The following is a 16,187-nucleotide window of genomic DNA, read 5'->3' on the forward strand; positions in this document are numbered from 1 at the left end:
CTAGTTTCGTTGCAAGTAGTATATAGATTTTGTCGCCATCCCCGTTTGGTGTAGAGGGGGTTATTCTTTGTGGATCACTCGTTGTACAAAAAACACAATAATTCTTTGTCTTACGTACATTATGATTATCAGTGTTGATGTTGCAGGGGTAGTGTGTCTTACATCAGTGACTAGTTGTACTACAAGTTGAACTTCATCGTCACCATCAAGGTCTTGAGTATCACGTGACGCTACAGAAGAGGTATGATTGATGTAAAACACTAGTAGTGATACGGATAGTAGTACGTGTATCATCATAATCATCGTCGTCATCATCATCATCATCATCGTCGATTAGGGGCGGTGGGGTAGCCTAATGGTTAAAGCGTTGGCTCGTCACGCTGAAGACCCGGGTTCGAATCCCCCACATGGGTACATTGTGTGAAGCCCATTTCTGGTGTCCCCCGCCGTGATGTTGCTGGAATATTGCTAAAAGCGGCGTAAAACCAAACTCAGTCAGTCAGTCATCGTCGATTAAAGGATTATGTAAATCATAAGAAACATGCAGAAATACTGACACTATTTCATTCTGGATGGTGTGTGTGTGCGAGAGTAGGGGTGGGGTATGGTGTGGTAGGGGTGGGTTGCCTATGGTTAAAGCGTTGGCTCGTCACGCCGAAGACCCGGGTTCGATTCCCCACATGGGTACAATGTGTGAAGCCCATTTCTGGTGTCCCCCGCCGTGATATTGCTGGAATATTGCTAAAAACGGCGTAAAACCTAACTCACTCACTCACTCCGACGTGTTTCGCGAACACCTGGTATCACCATTGTCGTACCATGATTCATAAACACATGCACATGTAGACAGAATCATACAGCGGATTCATTAAATTTGGGAAAAGGTTTTGTCGCTGTAATTTACCGGAATTCAGAAATAGAATCAGAGCAAACATTTTGTTAATGATATTTCAATATATTGCGCTCATGAATATACTGCAGAATATTCCAATTCAGAAACGCCATGCACTAAACGGCTAGTTGAAGTTTGTGTCCCTGTGAAACAGTTTGGAAATGTGGAGTTGGTGTTCCGTGAACAATGGACACTTCCCTCCGATACCTTGAAAGCTCAATTCAAGACGGTGGGATTACGTTACTCGCATGTTTAACCTATTCTCAGTCCCGATTATAATTTTGACACGCTTTTTGTCGCGGTCGTGAATTTTATTGCGGCTTATGAAAAATTAATTTCAAAGGCAGGGTCACGAAATTAGGCCATTAGGGGGTTTGGGGGGTCGTCTGATTCACTTGCTGAGTTAGGAGTTTCTGATAACCCAGTCGGGTCATTGGCATCATGCAAATATGGATGACACTCATTCTTGGAAGATACACCATCAATCAAATTCCAATAACCAGCTTACAATCAGCCAGACAGCTTTTTCAGAGATCCTTACAAATATGGCATGGTTACATCAAAGCTAGGACAAAAAGCCTCTCTTTGAAGTAATAAAATATCATATCCTTCTAGCGCGTTTATGACACAATCAATGGTTTTTTGGGAGGTGGTGTGTGATGAATAGAGCCAGTCTGCCCCTTTAGTTATTCATCAGCGTTCAGTTAGTGTTGAAACCTAAGTGAAGAAACAACTGACGACTGTCTACAAATTTGAAGTAATATTGAAGTGCATCGGAAATATGACTCAAATCGATAATTATGATCCATGGGCTGTCTAGTTTTTTCAATCAAGCTAAAATGATTTTGACATTTTTCGACAAAAACGGGATAATAAAATCTCCAGTTGCTCTCAAAGGCTGGTGAATGAAGGAGAAATGAAAAACGTCCGTGACAGACTTGGAACTAATATTACTCATATCAAACATGGATGCCAAACGTATTTCACTTTTAATTAATGAGCAGTTGGTAATTAATCAGGCTCATTTTGGGACTTGATGTCAACATTTTGAAGCACATGCCACGAGCGTTTCACTCCCGAGAACATCCATGGATACACTTCTCGCGGGGATGACAGTTATGGCCCTCAACTGCCGTCGTTGCTGCAGCGCCTTTATACGTCGTTGTACACGATGTGGGCTTCTGGTGCTGGTTCCCACGATGAGACGCTGGTTCACACAACACTGCACGCTGCCATCATACCACGCCGGTTACTACTGCAACCGCTACGAGTGCGGTTACTAGTTCAACTAATAATTCAACGTCTGCTGCTGTGACGACGACTGCTACGACAGTCTTTGCTTCTAATACTGATGTTACTATAAAGACGGATTTTATCGTGGTCTAGTGGATGGGGCGTCTGAACGGGGAGTGGAAGAGTGTTGGTTCGAATCCCTGCCGCGTCATACGAAAAGATGGTAGTTGTTGTTACACTTATTGGTACTGTGGTTAAAGCGTTCGCTCGTCACGCTGAAGACCCGGGTTCGATTCCCCACATGGGTACAATGTGTGAAGCCCATTTCTGGTGTCCCCCGCCTTGATATTGCTGGAATATTGCTAAAAGTGGCGTGAAACCATAGTCACTTTTTGTTGGTACTGGGTGGGACCGTGGGGTAGCCTAGTGGTATACGCGTTCGCTCGCCACGCCAAAGACCGGGTTTCGATTCCTCACAATATGTGATTTGGGTTGGTTAGCTGGGTTGTTGTTTAACGCCGCACTCAGCAATATTCCAACTATATGGCGGCGGTCTGTAAATAATCGAGTGTGGACCAGACAATCCATGACATCATGGGCAATGACCTACGCAATTGGGATACGATGACATGACTTGTGTAAACCAAGTCAGGGAGCCTGACCACCCGATCCCCTTAAAGTCGCGTCTTACGACAAGCATGGGTTATTGAAGATCAACTCTAACCCGGTTCTTCACGGGTCTATACAATGTGTGAAGCCCATTTTGGGGTCACCACTGGTGATATTTACTGGAATATTGCTGAACGCGGCGTAACACTAAAAACACTCACTTACTCATTCCTGGCGCACGGCTTGAAGTATAGAAAATGCCCTGTACACATCTGTAGTCCGCATACTGCGTCTAATGGGAATATCAATGTGACGCGTAGGCAGTACATGAATGTCGCAAGATGGGTGCAATGACTTTAGACGCGATGTTACGCCCCATTTCACGTCACCCCATCTCAGGAACCACAACTACTGACACCATGGAGACTACTACAACTGTAGCAACTGCAACAACAACTATAGCTACCGAGTCAGGTTAGGAGATGTCCCCAGAAGACAAATAGGGATCGTTGGTGAGGCTCGGTGCGTGTCAACTACTACTACTACTACTACTACTACTACTACTACTACTACTGACCCGTGAAGATCCGGGGTAGAATAGGTATTCAGCAACCCCTGCTTGCTACAAAAGGCGACTATGCTTGTCGTAAGAGGTGACTAACGGGATCGGGTGGTCAGACTCGCTGACTTGGTTGACGCATGTCATCGGTTCCCAATTGCGCAGATCGATGCTCATGCTGTTGATCACTGGATTGTCTGGTCCAGACTCGATTATTTACAGACCGCCACCATATTGCTGGGTGCGGCCTAAAACTACACTCACTCATTACTACTACTACTACTAAAACAACTACTATTATTTCTACTACGATTACGTCTACTACTACTACGACTACGACTTCAACGACTACTACTACGACTACTATTACTACTACTAAAACAACTATTATTTCAACAACTATTACGACTACGACTACGTCTACTACAATCACAACTACTGTTACTTCTGCTACTACAACAACTTCTATTACTTCTACTGCTACTACTACTACTGCTACTGCTATATACTACTACTACTACTACTACTACTACTACTACTACAACAACTACTACATCTACTACTACCACCATCTTTCTACTGGACGTTGTTCATGCTGTCCGCCACTAGTTGGTGTTTCCGAGAAGCAATTATGTATTGGCAGTCGTGATATCCGAACAATTTCTATGTGCGGCATTAAATAACATTCAGTTACTCAATCAATTACCTCTTTCACTGGCATCCCCTACAGACGCAGAACCAGAGGTAGCACATTGTTAATATTTCCACTCATAAAAAAGTACAGCAAAAACTCCCCATATAATACTCAGATGACGTAAAAAACATGTGTTTATTTGTTGTTAACTCCGTTTTATCAGTGCGTTCAGACCGACATTCCGGTTTTGTAAGATTCCAAAGTTTACAATTTCCCCGTAAGTGGGCTTTGAAGCATAATGTTTTTAAGTAAATAGTAGAGCCATTAATGCTATAAGTTCCATATTGCCACTTGGCACATCTATAAAGATCTTCCAAATGGCGCTTCACAAAGGTAGGCATAAAGCATATTGCGTCGTGCCGTTGCTCTGCGGAACGTGGGAGATAGGCCGTGCCGTCGTGGTTGGAAACAGAGCCGGTATATTGCGGTATCAGAGGTATAAACATGCTTTGATTTATAGACAATAAAAGATATTTTCAGTCGAAAAATATCTCTGCAAAAAGCCACGTGGCTTCCTTCTTGTTTAAACCTTTCACAGAGAGAAACAGGCCCTCCAGATGCTGTATCTTGGTACTGATGGAGGGCAGTCGGCATCGCACGGAGCCGTGAGGCACGTAACGCAAGCAAGGATACGACCGTAACTCCACGCGCTGATTTCCAACGATAACTTCTTGAACGTCGGGTAACACCTGTGAATGGTGAGCTCAAAGGCACAGAATTCTTCCTACGCTTAGGTTTTGCTTTTTGAGGTATTACGTGGAAAGATGCATATTGGGATGCTATCCTCTCGGATGAAATGATGAAAGCGTTAGATGCGGGGAGTATGGGATGTGGTATAGGGGATTCTGTATTGCGGAGTGACTGTGAGTGTACAAGATCACTGGTAGTTTTGCGATGTAAAGGGGAAATACATATTGCGAAAGGATTAGATTTCAGATTTGTATTACCGTTGTACAATAGTTGGTCTGGAATACTGGACACCATGATGCATGTCTGTGACGCGGCACTATTGTGTCAACACTGAAAGAAGATTGACACTATTCATTATAATGGATTTTAGTTAGTTTATAAAGGTAGAACAAATATTTAAAAAAATATAATATAATAAATAAAACAATCTGATGGTTTTTACTTTATAAGTCCAGATGGCAAAACGTATTGTGCCACAGGGGCGGTGCGGTAGCCTAGCGGTTAAAGCGTTCGTTCGTCACGACGAAGACCCGGGTTCGATTTCCCTCATGGGTACAATGTGTGAAGCCCATCTCTGGTGTCCCCGCCGTGATATTGTTGGAATATTACTAAAAGCGGCATAAAACCCAACTCACTCACTGAATATATAGAATTTCGATAGAAACAAATATTCCTTTTAAATTGAAAAGGAGCCCCATTGATAAGTGAGATTCCTGAGATTCCTCTCATTCACTATTGTGCCACAGAGGTTGGGACATGTCAAACGGATGCCTATATGCTGAAGACTGTCATATAGAATACCTATATGTTTAATACGTTAATTGCATGCCTAAATAAATCTCAGGTGTTACCGCCTCCGTGGTGTAGTGGTTTGAGCGTCCGCCCGGAGAGCGGAAGGTCGCGGGTTCGATCCCCGACCGCGTCATACCAAAAGACGTTAACATATGGTACTTGTTGGTCCCTGCCTGGCGCTCGGCATTAATGGGTACAACAAGGACTGGTCGGCTCGGAGTCAGTATAATGTGTCTGAGTTGGGTATTCATGCTTCACTGCGGCATGGTATCTTAGTGGGCTAGCACTATAAAACCAGCTAGTCTGGGCTAGTACAAGCAGCCGCGCATTCACATACACACGCATGCACGTCGTCATATGAGCGAAATATTCTCAAGCACGACGTAAAACCCAATTTCACCTCACCTCACCTCAGGTGTTAGGTGTCAATGAAAGGTTTCTACCTGATGTTAATGATCACTTGTTTGCATGGACAGCTGTTTAGCACCAGTGCACTAAGACTAGTTTTTACCCATATCAGTATATAACAGTCTGACTTTATTACAGGTGCACTTTTTATGTGTACGACGGGTGCACACCTGGATATTAGGTTTGGATATATCGATATGGACTATAGAGGTTTGGATATATCGATATGGACTATAGTGGTCTGGATATATCGATATGGGCTATAGTGGTTTGGGTATATCTATATGGGCTATAGTGGTTTGGATACATCTATATGGGCTATAGTGGTTTGGATATATCGATATGGACTATAGAGGTCTGGATATATCTATATGGGCTATAGTGGTCTGGATATATCTATATGGACTATAGAGGCTTGGATATATCGATATGGGCTATAGTGGTAAGGATATATCGATATGGACTATAGTGGTTTGGATATATCGATATGGGCTATAGTGGTCTGGATATATCGATATGGGCTATAGTGGTCTGGATATATCTATATGGGCTATAGAGGTTTGGATATATCGATATGGGCTATAGTGGTCTGGATATATCGATATGAACTATAGTGGTTTGGATATATCTATATGGGCTATAGAGGTTTGGATATATCTATATGGGCTATAGTGGTCTGGATATATCTATATGGGCTATAGTGGTCTGGATATATCTATATGGGCTATAGTGGTCTGGATATATCTATATGGGCTATAGTGGTCTGGATATATCTATATGGGCTATAGTGGTCTGGATATATCTGATATGGGCTATAGTGGTCTGGATATATCTATATGGGCTATAGTGGTCTGGATATATCTATATGGGCTATAGTGGTCTGGATATATCTATATGGGCTATAGTGGTCTGGATATATCTATATGGGCTATAGTGGTCTGGATATATCTATATGGACTATAGTGGTCTGGATATATCTATATATGGACTATAGTGGTCTGGATATATCTATATGGACTATAGTGGTCTTGGATATATCGATATGGACTATATGTATAGTGGTCTGGATATATCTATATGGGCTATAGTGGTCTTGGATATATCGATATGGACTATAGTGGTCTGGATATATCTATATGGACTCGATATGGACTATAGTGGTCTGGATATATCTATATGGATATATCTATAGTGGTTTATATCTATATATCTATATGGGCTATAGTGGTCTGGATATATCTATATGGGGTATAGGTTCTGGATATATCTATATGGGCTATAGTGGTCTGGATATATAGTGGTCTGGATATGGACTATAGTGGTCTGGATATATCTGGATATATCTATATGGACTATAGATATATCTATATGGGTCTATAGTGGTTTGGGTATATCTATATGAGATATATCTGTATATGGACTATAGTGGTCTGATGGATATAGGATCTGGATATATCTATATGGGCTATAGTGGTCTGGATATATCTATATGGACTATAGTGGTCTGGATATATCTATATGGGTCTGGATATATCTATATGGTGGTCTGGATATATCTATATATCTATATGGACTATAGTGGTCTGGATATATCTATATGGACTATAGTGGTCTGGATATATCTATATAGACTATAGTGGTCTGGATATATCTATATGGACTATAGTGGTCTGGATATATCTATATGGACTATAGTGGTCTGGATATATCTATATGGACTATAGTGGTCTGGATATATATATAGTGGTCTGGATATATGGACTATAGTGGTCTGGATATATCTATATGGGCTATAATGGTTTGGATATATCGATATGGGCTATAGTGGTCTGGATATATCTATATAGACTTTAGTGGTCTGGATATGTCTATATGGGCTATAGAGGTTTGATATATCTATATAGGCTATATAGGTTTTGGGTGTTTATTGCATACTAAGAGGTTTGGCGTGTTTGTTCAAATCCAAAATGTAGGGGGTTTTCATTGCATCCTTAGACGTTTGGGGTGTTATTTGGTTTTTCAGATACTTTTGATATGGTTTGTTGCATCCCATTATAAACATCGAAGGGTGCAAAACACGCCCCATATATATACTTTATCCGTTGATGGTTTGGATATTTATTGGTGGGTGGGTGTCATTGCAATCCTAGCTGTTTGGGATCCTTGTTGATCCCTTTATGTTCAGGGTGTTTATTGCATCTCTAGATGTTTGATGTGTTTGGGTCATATGTATTCTCAGATCATATGTATTGCATCTCTAGATGTTTGGGTCAAGTTGATGTTTGGGTCATATGTATTGCATCTCCAGATGTATGGATCACATGTATTGCATCCCCGGAAAGTTAATGAAACGTTCACATACACAAGCTAACATGTACAAAGAATGAATATTGACAAGAATGTTTTCACTGAAATATAGGATAGGAAAAAACGAACAAGAACAGGTGGGTAAAAGCCTGTTTCTTATATAGATTCGTTCTTACAATCGCGTCGAAATAAGGTGTGGCCGTTCAGCCTTCAGAAGAGTTTGTTTCAAAGAAGGTACAACTTCGTGACGTTAGTCTCCGTTCAGTTGTTGACGCCTATGTACTTTTCCCCAAGAACAGTCTCCGATCATGCTGCCAAACTTTAACCCTATGTTTTTCAGAAAACTTCTCCCACGTGTTTAGCTGTCATATCTCGGGCCGGATAACCCCAGCTGTGTGCTGTAATGGTATAGAACTTATGTGATTTCCACACAAAAAACGTAAGTCTTTCTAAATCTTCATTATATTTACCATTACTTTTACTGTTATTACCAACAGACAATAAATACTTAAACTGATCCGATTTACCAATGCGAGTAAAGATTGCTTGTCTGACCATAAATATATGGTCTGGTCCGGAATTGAAAATATTCCAGAAGTGATGAAGGGCTTCTGCTATGTTGGGTGCTGAATGACGGCTAAATCACGGGGTTCTATCATTTATTAATGTTGTGAGCGGCAAGATCAAACATGGCGGACGTCATCTTCCGGGTCTGGTTCCCGTCACGTGGGCCAAGGGTGACCGAAATGCTAGTTTTGGGCTTTGTTGTAAAATATATTACGGAAGTCCGAATTCCAGATGACCAGTGTTCGTAAATAACATAGTTTTCTGCTCGGACATTTGACATCAATTCTTGGAAGTGAAAAAGCCATGTAGGATGAACCCAGTGATTAAGATGGCCGCTCCGTCTTGAGTAGTTATTTCTACGTCTGTTGCGATTAACCGATTATCGATGCATTTCAATATATACTGCCACAATATATCGCAAGGTTGGTTGTCATACTGATCGGACCAATGTGTAACTGAAAGAATAGAACGCAGTGGTCGTACAATCGGGAATAGATGGTTCTACTGTGTTGAAGTCGAAGGATTATTCAGAGGTCAGTCTAGTCTGTCTCACAGTCCTGAACCACACTATTTTCCCTACTGCCAAGCCCTCTATGCAGTGCTAACGCCCTAAATAAAGCAAGTCTAGATTTCCTCAGGTTCGGGTGAATCTCTGGTCTCCCTGGGGCTCCTTTTCAATTTAAATGGGCTTGTTTGTTACTATCAAAATTATATATATTCAGAGACTAAGCATTAGTCTAAGGTCAGTCAAACATTATGGAGAAATCAGGGTGTAGTGTATTAGTTAGCCTTGCTACAAGACTGCACTGTATGCTGAGCCCATGGGTGTATAGTAATTCTATCCTTCACAGAGGCAAGTCCAGATAAGCGAAGGACGCTAGTATGTTATTCATATTTTTTAGAAAATATCATTTAAAATATTATTTTCACTTTAGAGACTTGTGCAAGTCAACGTGTTCGTAACCGAAGGGGTCTAGTAGCCTAGTGGTTACAGCGCTGGCTCATTACGACGAGGACCGGGTTTGATTCTCTCCGCCGTAAATGGGCTCGAATGGCGTGAAACATTCTCGCTTACTTGCTGGTTTCCTACGGGTCTGTTTCAAAGGATGTTTGGGTCCTGTACTGGCAGAATACCTGACATATTAGAAGACAAGAAAACTTTCAGACATTCTTTTCTGACGGTATATACAACCGATCTCAAGACTTTTTACTTTTTATTGTCACAAATATGTTCCAACTTGCCTTGCCTTCGCTGTCGGCGTGACACGCGAGTCATGAGAACGGCATTGATGTGGTTGTTGTGGCGGTTTGGATAATTCCCCCACGGTTTGGAACACATTTTGAGCTTTTAACATCTGGAGTCTCTCGAAGGTCAATCATACTCTCCGCAGTCATATTACAGTAGTATTGCTCAGAGTGGTGTCCAGCATCATTCATTCACGTCGTGGTAATCCGAAAGAAGACCTTCGCCTATATTCAAGCAGCGGGCGGTGGGGTAGCTAGCCAAGCGGTTAAAATGGCCTGGGTTCGATTCCCATTTCTTGTGTCCGTTGCTGGAATATCGCTAAAAGTAGTGTAAAACCACACTCACTCACATACATTCAACCACGCCAGCCGCTTGTCACGCCAAAGACCCGGGTTCGATTCCCCACATGGGTACAATGTGTGAAGCTCATTTCTGGTGTCCCCCGCCGTGATATTGCTGGAATATTGTCAAAAGCAGCGTAAAACTAAACTCACTCACTCAACTAAGCCAGCTATAGGCAGGTTACTGGCAATATGGTCGTTTCAGTTGTTCTCATGAAATGCTATTAGAAGAAAATCCCGTTTGTCGGGATCCATCTTAAAGGAGATCTCAGTAATGCCTGTAATATAGGCAGAAAACCTGTTCAATGGTGTAGTGGATAGAGCGTCTGCCAGGAGATTGGAAGGTCGTGGTTTGATTCCTGGGCGCGTCATACCAAAAATACGTTAACCTTAGGTTTGGACTGGCCGGCTAGTTCTCCGTATAAAATGTAAATTGGTATCTTTTCTAAACTGGTAGGATATCTCAGAGGACTGGCATTGTGAAATCGGCATTGATTATACTCCCTTAGTCGTGTCAGGATTCGATAATCGAGGTTTCGAATCCCAGATTCGTATTGATAATGACTCTTAGTTTGACAAAGCCTAACCCGTGGGTTTAACCAAAGTGATCATTTTCTCCAGTTTCAATCTGCCATGTTGTAATATATAAAGGAAATATAAAGACGGCGAAAAACAACTCACTTCTAGCCGCGTGGATGGAGGCACAGAACATGCCGAGATTCTGGTGTACATTTTGTTGTGGAAGTAGTTTATACTGCTGATGAAGTTGTAGCGAGATTTGTAGACGTATGTTTCGTAGATGCTGTAGCGGTAATTATAGAAGATGCTGTAGTTTTGTTTTAAACATAAAAGGATTAGGAACAAGTTCTTCAACTTAGAATACCCTCTCCTTGGTATGTACATAGGTTATTTAAATTCCCGCGACTAAAGATGACAGATAGCGGACAAAGAAGTAATATGAGTGAAAAAGAGATAGAGCTTATACAGAATAATATCAATGTGCTATACAAATGTCACTAATGAACGATTGCACTAACTTGAATACATTTGTATTTTCACATGATGATTCAAATTAGTGCAATCGTTGATGATGTTGTGGTAGTATTTGCAGGGATATTTGTCATCGTGAACGTTGTAGAGGTAATTATAGTAGAAGATGTTGTGGTCGTATTTGTCGTAGAAGACGTAGAGGTATTTCTCGCAGTAGATACAGTAGCAGAATTTGTCGGAGGAGTTGTAGTGCCACTTGTAGTGAGTGAGTGAGTTTGGTTTTACGCCGCTTTTAGCAATATTCCAGCAACATCACGGCGGGGGACACCAGAAATGGGCTTCACACAATGTACCCATGTGGGGATTCGAACCCGGGTCTTCGGCGTGACGAGCCAACGCTTTAACCACTAGGCTATACCCCACCGCCCAAATGCCACTTGTATGAATTGTAGCGATATTTATCATGGAAGTCATACATTTATTGTCATAATTATTGCATATTTATTGTCGTAGACGACGTTGTAGCGGCAGCTGTCGTAGAAATACTTGCAGTTTTGAGAGCGTTAACGGCATATTATGCATATGAGCCACTCTAGTTACAAAATCCACTTTTAATGACATTTTCACCGCGGGTTTTTCAAGCTCAGTGATTATTTATGTATTCATTGACACTTAACAACACGCCACTCATGTTGGTATCATGTCAGTAACTGCTCAACTTCAAAGACCCTCTCGACAATATACGCCAATGTGAAACGCTCTCCAGGCTCCCAAACTCCACTGTGGCAGTCAGCTACAGCTCTTCTAGACTCCCTCGTCATTTGAAAGCCAATATTCATGCCCAAATCGGAGATTTCATGAAGGTGTTGACCGCAAGTGTCCACTGTCTGATCGCCTCGCTGATAGACTTTTCAAGTGACCACCATTGACCACAGTCGGACGGCTGAGTTTATGAATGTGTTTACCGTTAGCCCGATCTCCATCGGAATCTGACAATCAGCGAGTATTAACAGCGGGTGATTCTGATATGGCGATTGTTATGGTGATGTGAGGAAACCAGCAATTATGTCCACCGCCCTGCCCAGATGCTGTCCAACGCATTGCAACCGGCGCCATCTACTGTCAATTTCCTTGCACAAACATTAAGAACAAATGCTACACGGCGTTAATGCGCGCAACACCGCGAGCAGACAGTTACGATGTGTGATCATACAGAGCAGATTATTGAATACATATTGGCCGGCTCATTCAGCCGCGAATGGTCATTGACAGGCGTGTTTGCTGTAGCCAGCCTGTCAAGTGGCACTCTTCAAGTTATCGCAGTTAGTGAGATGGGACGAGAGTTGGTCTGTCACTGCATTGACAACCACCACGTGATCTGTCAATCACGTGACGGGTAACGAGAAGGGAACAACGGGTAGAACATTTTATACCGTACACATGTACAGTTGTAAGTGTATGTATAAAGTAAGTTTGAAGCATTTGGACCCACCTGCATTTTTTCTTTCCCCACCGAAATGCGTTAAGATTAACATTGTTTATTTAAGGAAATATTTACCTGTCGAGGATGAGTTATTTTAGATTTGGTCACAAAAAAAGTATTAAATGTTCGTTGAAAAACTCCTTGTATGTGAAATGTCCGTTCTTCTCTGCAAAGACTCCGTATTAGTACAGATTGTACAGACTCTGCAAGAAATATACCAATGCAGCCCATTCACGTCTAGAATATGTGGCAAGTCTAGGCTACCACAGTTTCTGAGAAATGAAGAAAGTCTCAGGTCTCCTTTTTTATATTTTAAGTATAATTTAGGAACTATTTTTTTCTGTAAAGTAAGTTATTTTCAGAGAGTGAGTGAGTTTAGTTTTACGCCGCACCCATCAATATTCCAGCTATATGGCGGCGGTCTGTAAATAATCGAGTCTGCACCAGACAATCCAGTGATCAACAGCATGAGCATCGATCTGTGCAGTTGGGAACCGATGACATGTGTCAACCAAGTCAACGAGCCTGACCACCCGATCTCGTTAGTCGCCTCTAACGACAAGCATGGGTTACTGAAGGTTCATTCTAACCCGGATCCTCACGGGCTTTATTTTCATAGACAAGATGTCAGCCTTAATCCGTATAACATGTAATTTGTCTCATGCTGAAGGTAACTGGAATATTGCCAAAAGCGGAGTAAAACCATACTCACTCATGCGATCAGGTTTTTTATTATTCAAGCGGTTAACATTTTCACATTCTTTTGAAAAGTTTTACAATAGCAGTAAGTTTAAAATGAAACCTTTGCGTGCCCGGATAACCACTTTAACGCTGGGTCAGAGGCGACATTATTCGACTGCAGCAGACTAAACATGAACTAGAATCCTCATGAAATTAGCGATGCCTGGCATGACTGACGTCATCGATGTAATGGTGACTCTTTTGCCAAGGTTTTATTGAAAGGTACTAAATATCTTATTTATTGCTCAAAATTGACGGTTTACACATCATTTGCAAAACACCTCTGGGAATGCACATTATATACATGTCGGAATACATTGTAAATGCCTTCACGGAATGTACAATAATCGACAGCATCGCGAGAAGGCCCTCTGTCCCCTGGCTCTCTGTTCACCTATACGTTATAGTCGGAATATAGAAATTTGGACATTGGCATTAACTAAAACGGTCAAATTAATTTCGCATCAACGTCTGACAGACAAAATTTGACAAATTTGTTCCAGTTCATTCAATATTCTATTGTATAATACTGCATGAATAATGCAAAAGTGTAATTATGATATGGAAATAAACAGCTCTTTCAGTAAATCAAATTATTGCGCAACAGCGAGAACATTTAATTTTCATGATAATTCCTAATAGGGCTTAGGTCCTGAAATAGGGGCTGCAACTGTTCGCCAATTATACTGTATCGATTCAATTATCATGTCGTGTGTAACGCGCTCATTCTTCAGGGGTGGGGGGTGGCATGTAGACGAGAGAGGGTCCCCTGGGTAGGGTATAACGGTTACATGCACTAATTAGCCAAGCATGCAGAAGCAGCTAGCGCGAAACACAGCCAGAACCAGTTTAATTGGTGGAGAATACTGGGTGGCTGACTTTTCACGGGTCAGCGTTTTTGCTGACTGAGGGATTGACTGACAAGTTGGGGGCGGGTATCTGGCCTTGTCAGGGAGTAAGCCGACCTTGGGGTGAGGGTCTAAACGCGTGTAAAGCGAAGTGTATCCAACTAAATGTCGATATTATGACCTAGGGTTAATGCCGGGTGCAAATGGGGTCAGGAGCTCTCTGCATGGCTGTTGTTTAGATAAGTGAGTGAGTTTAGTTTTACGCTGCTTTTAGCAATATTCCAGCAATATCACGACGGGGGACACAAGAAATTGGTTTCACACATTGTACCCATGAGGGGAATCGAAGTCCGGTCTTGGGAATGATGAGCGAACGTTTTAAAAATTCATTTGGTTACCCCACTGCCCCCGCCCTCCTGCGCCTCTGTTGTTTAGAGATAAAAGGGCATGGACCAGAGGAATTTGTTTTCACTGCGTGAATAATTTGAGTTTTGAACAACATCTGAGTTACATCACGACGTTTCGGATCCTTCCATATCTAAGGGGCGCAACTCTTTACAGTAAATTCCTGAGACATACTCGATTAACCAGTGCATTCTGTAACAATACAATGGGTAATCGAGGGTGAAGAAAAGTGTTTTGGAAGATGATAATGTTCAATATTTAGAGACATTCATTATGACAAACATAAACTTTTTATTTCAAACCATTCCGTAAATTCTGAGAACTGAAATCACTCTGAGATTTTCGGGTTATCTTTCGGCCATCCATTATAACACTATTTAACAGAAAACAAAAAATACATTCATTTAGAAACTGAATGTTTAATTTTCAAACAATTTCAGCTAAATAAATTGTATACGAATTTCCTTTGAAACAAAACAATGAACTTTTATTTCTGAGACTTATGAACTTGTATTACTTGTACGATGCCTGCAAACCGTCCACATGGACTTACAGGATGAAATTCTAAACTCTTGAACACCATTCTTACAGCTCCGCTCAGCACCTGCGGCTTCGGAGAATATATATAGGGAGGTCAGAAAAATGACTGGGCGTTAATTCAAGGGTATAGTTTATCTTATGTTGTAGTCAGGTTCTACATCGCCCCACCCGCTCCTCAATAACGGTTGAATGAGTTGCACGTGGCGGCAACGGCAAGTAGCATTTGCCTGTCAACTAGTATTAGGTTTTGAGAGAAAACTGCGAAGGTGTCAGTTGAATAGCTATCATATTTCCCCGTCCACTAGTCCGGACCTGTGGCTGCTTGTAATTGGCCACTCGCGACATGTGGGGGCTATTTGCTCACCGCGTATGGGGGCTCTCCGGACATGGCCGGAGCACGACAGGTCACGCATGGACAAATATTAGTCCGAATGGCGATGAGCTGTTGTAAATATGATCACAAACTATCTGCAAACCTCTTGGGACGGTGGTCAAGAGATTTGGCAGCTTGCCCCCATCACCGCCCCGGGGGTAGCGGTTGTTGGGGCAGAGGTCAGGGGCATTAATGGCGTCCTTAATATCAGATAAAGAGAGCGTGTATCTCATTCCAAAGAAACAGGATACGGTGGTGTGCCAACGTCCGATCTCTGACTTAACTGAAACAACAACCAATATGTTTAGAGATGCATATTGTGTCAACATTAAACATTTGATGCTCAGGAGTTAACTTTCCGCTCCCCACTATTGAGTCAAATCTACACCACAATGTCTCCTGAACCATTGTTTCAAAGTTTAATATCAGCACTTAAAGACAACAGAGTGATACTAGTATTTGAAACAGT

The sequence above is a fragment of the Haliotis rubra genome, unplaced genomic scaffold, assembly GCF_003918875.1.
Source record: "Haliotis rubra isolate DU_JTF1 unplaced genomic scaffold, ASM391887v1 Scf11, whole genome shotgun sequence".
In the NCBI taxonomy this organism is placed as follows: domain Eukaryota; kingdom Metazoa; phylum Mollusca; class Gastropoda; order Lepetellida; family Haliotidae; genus Haliotis; species Haliotis rubra.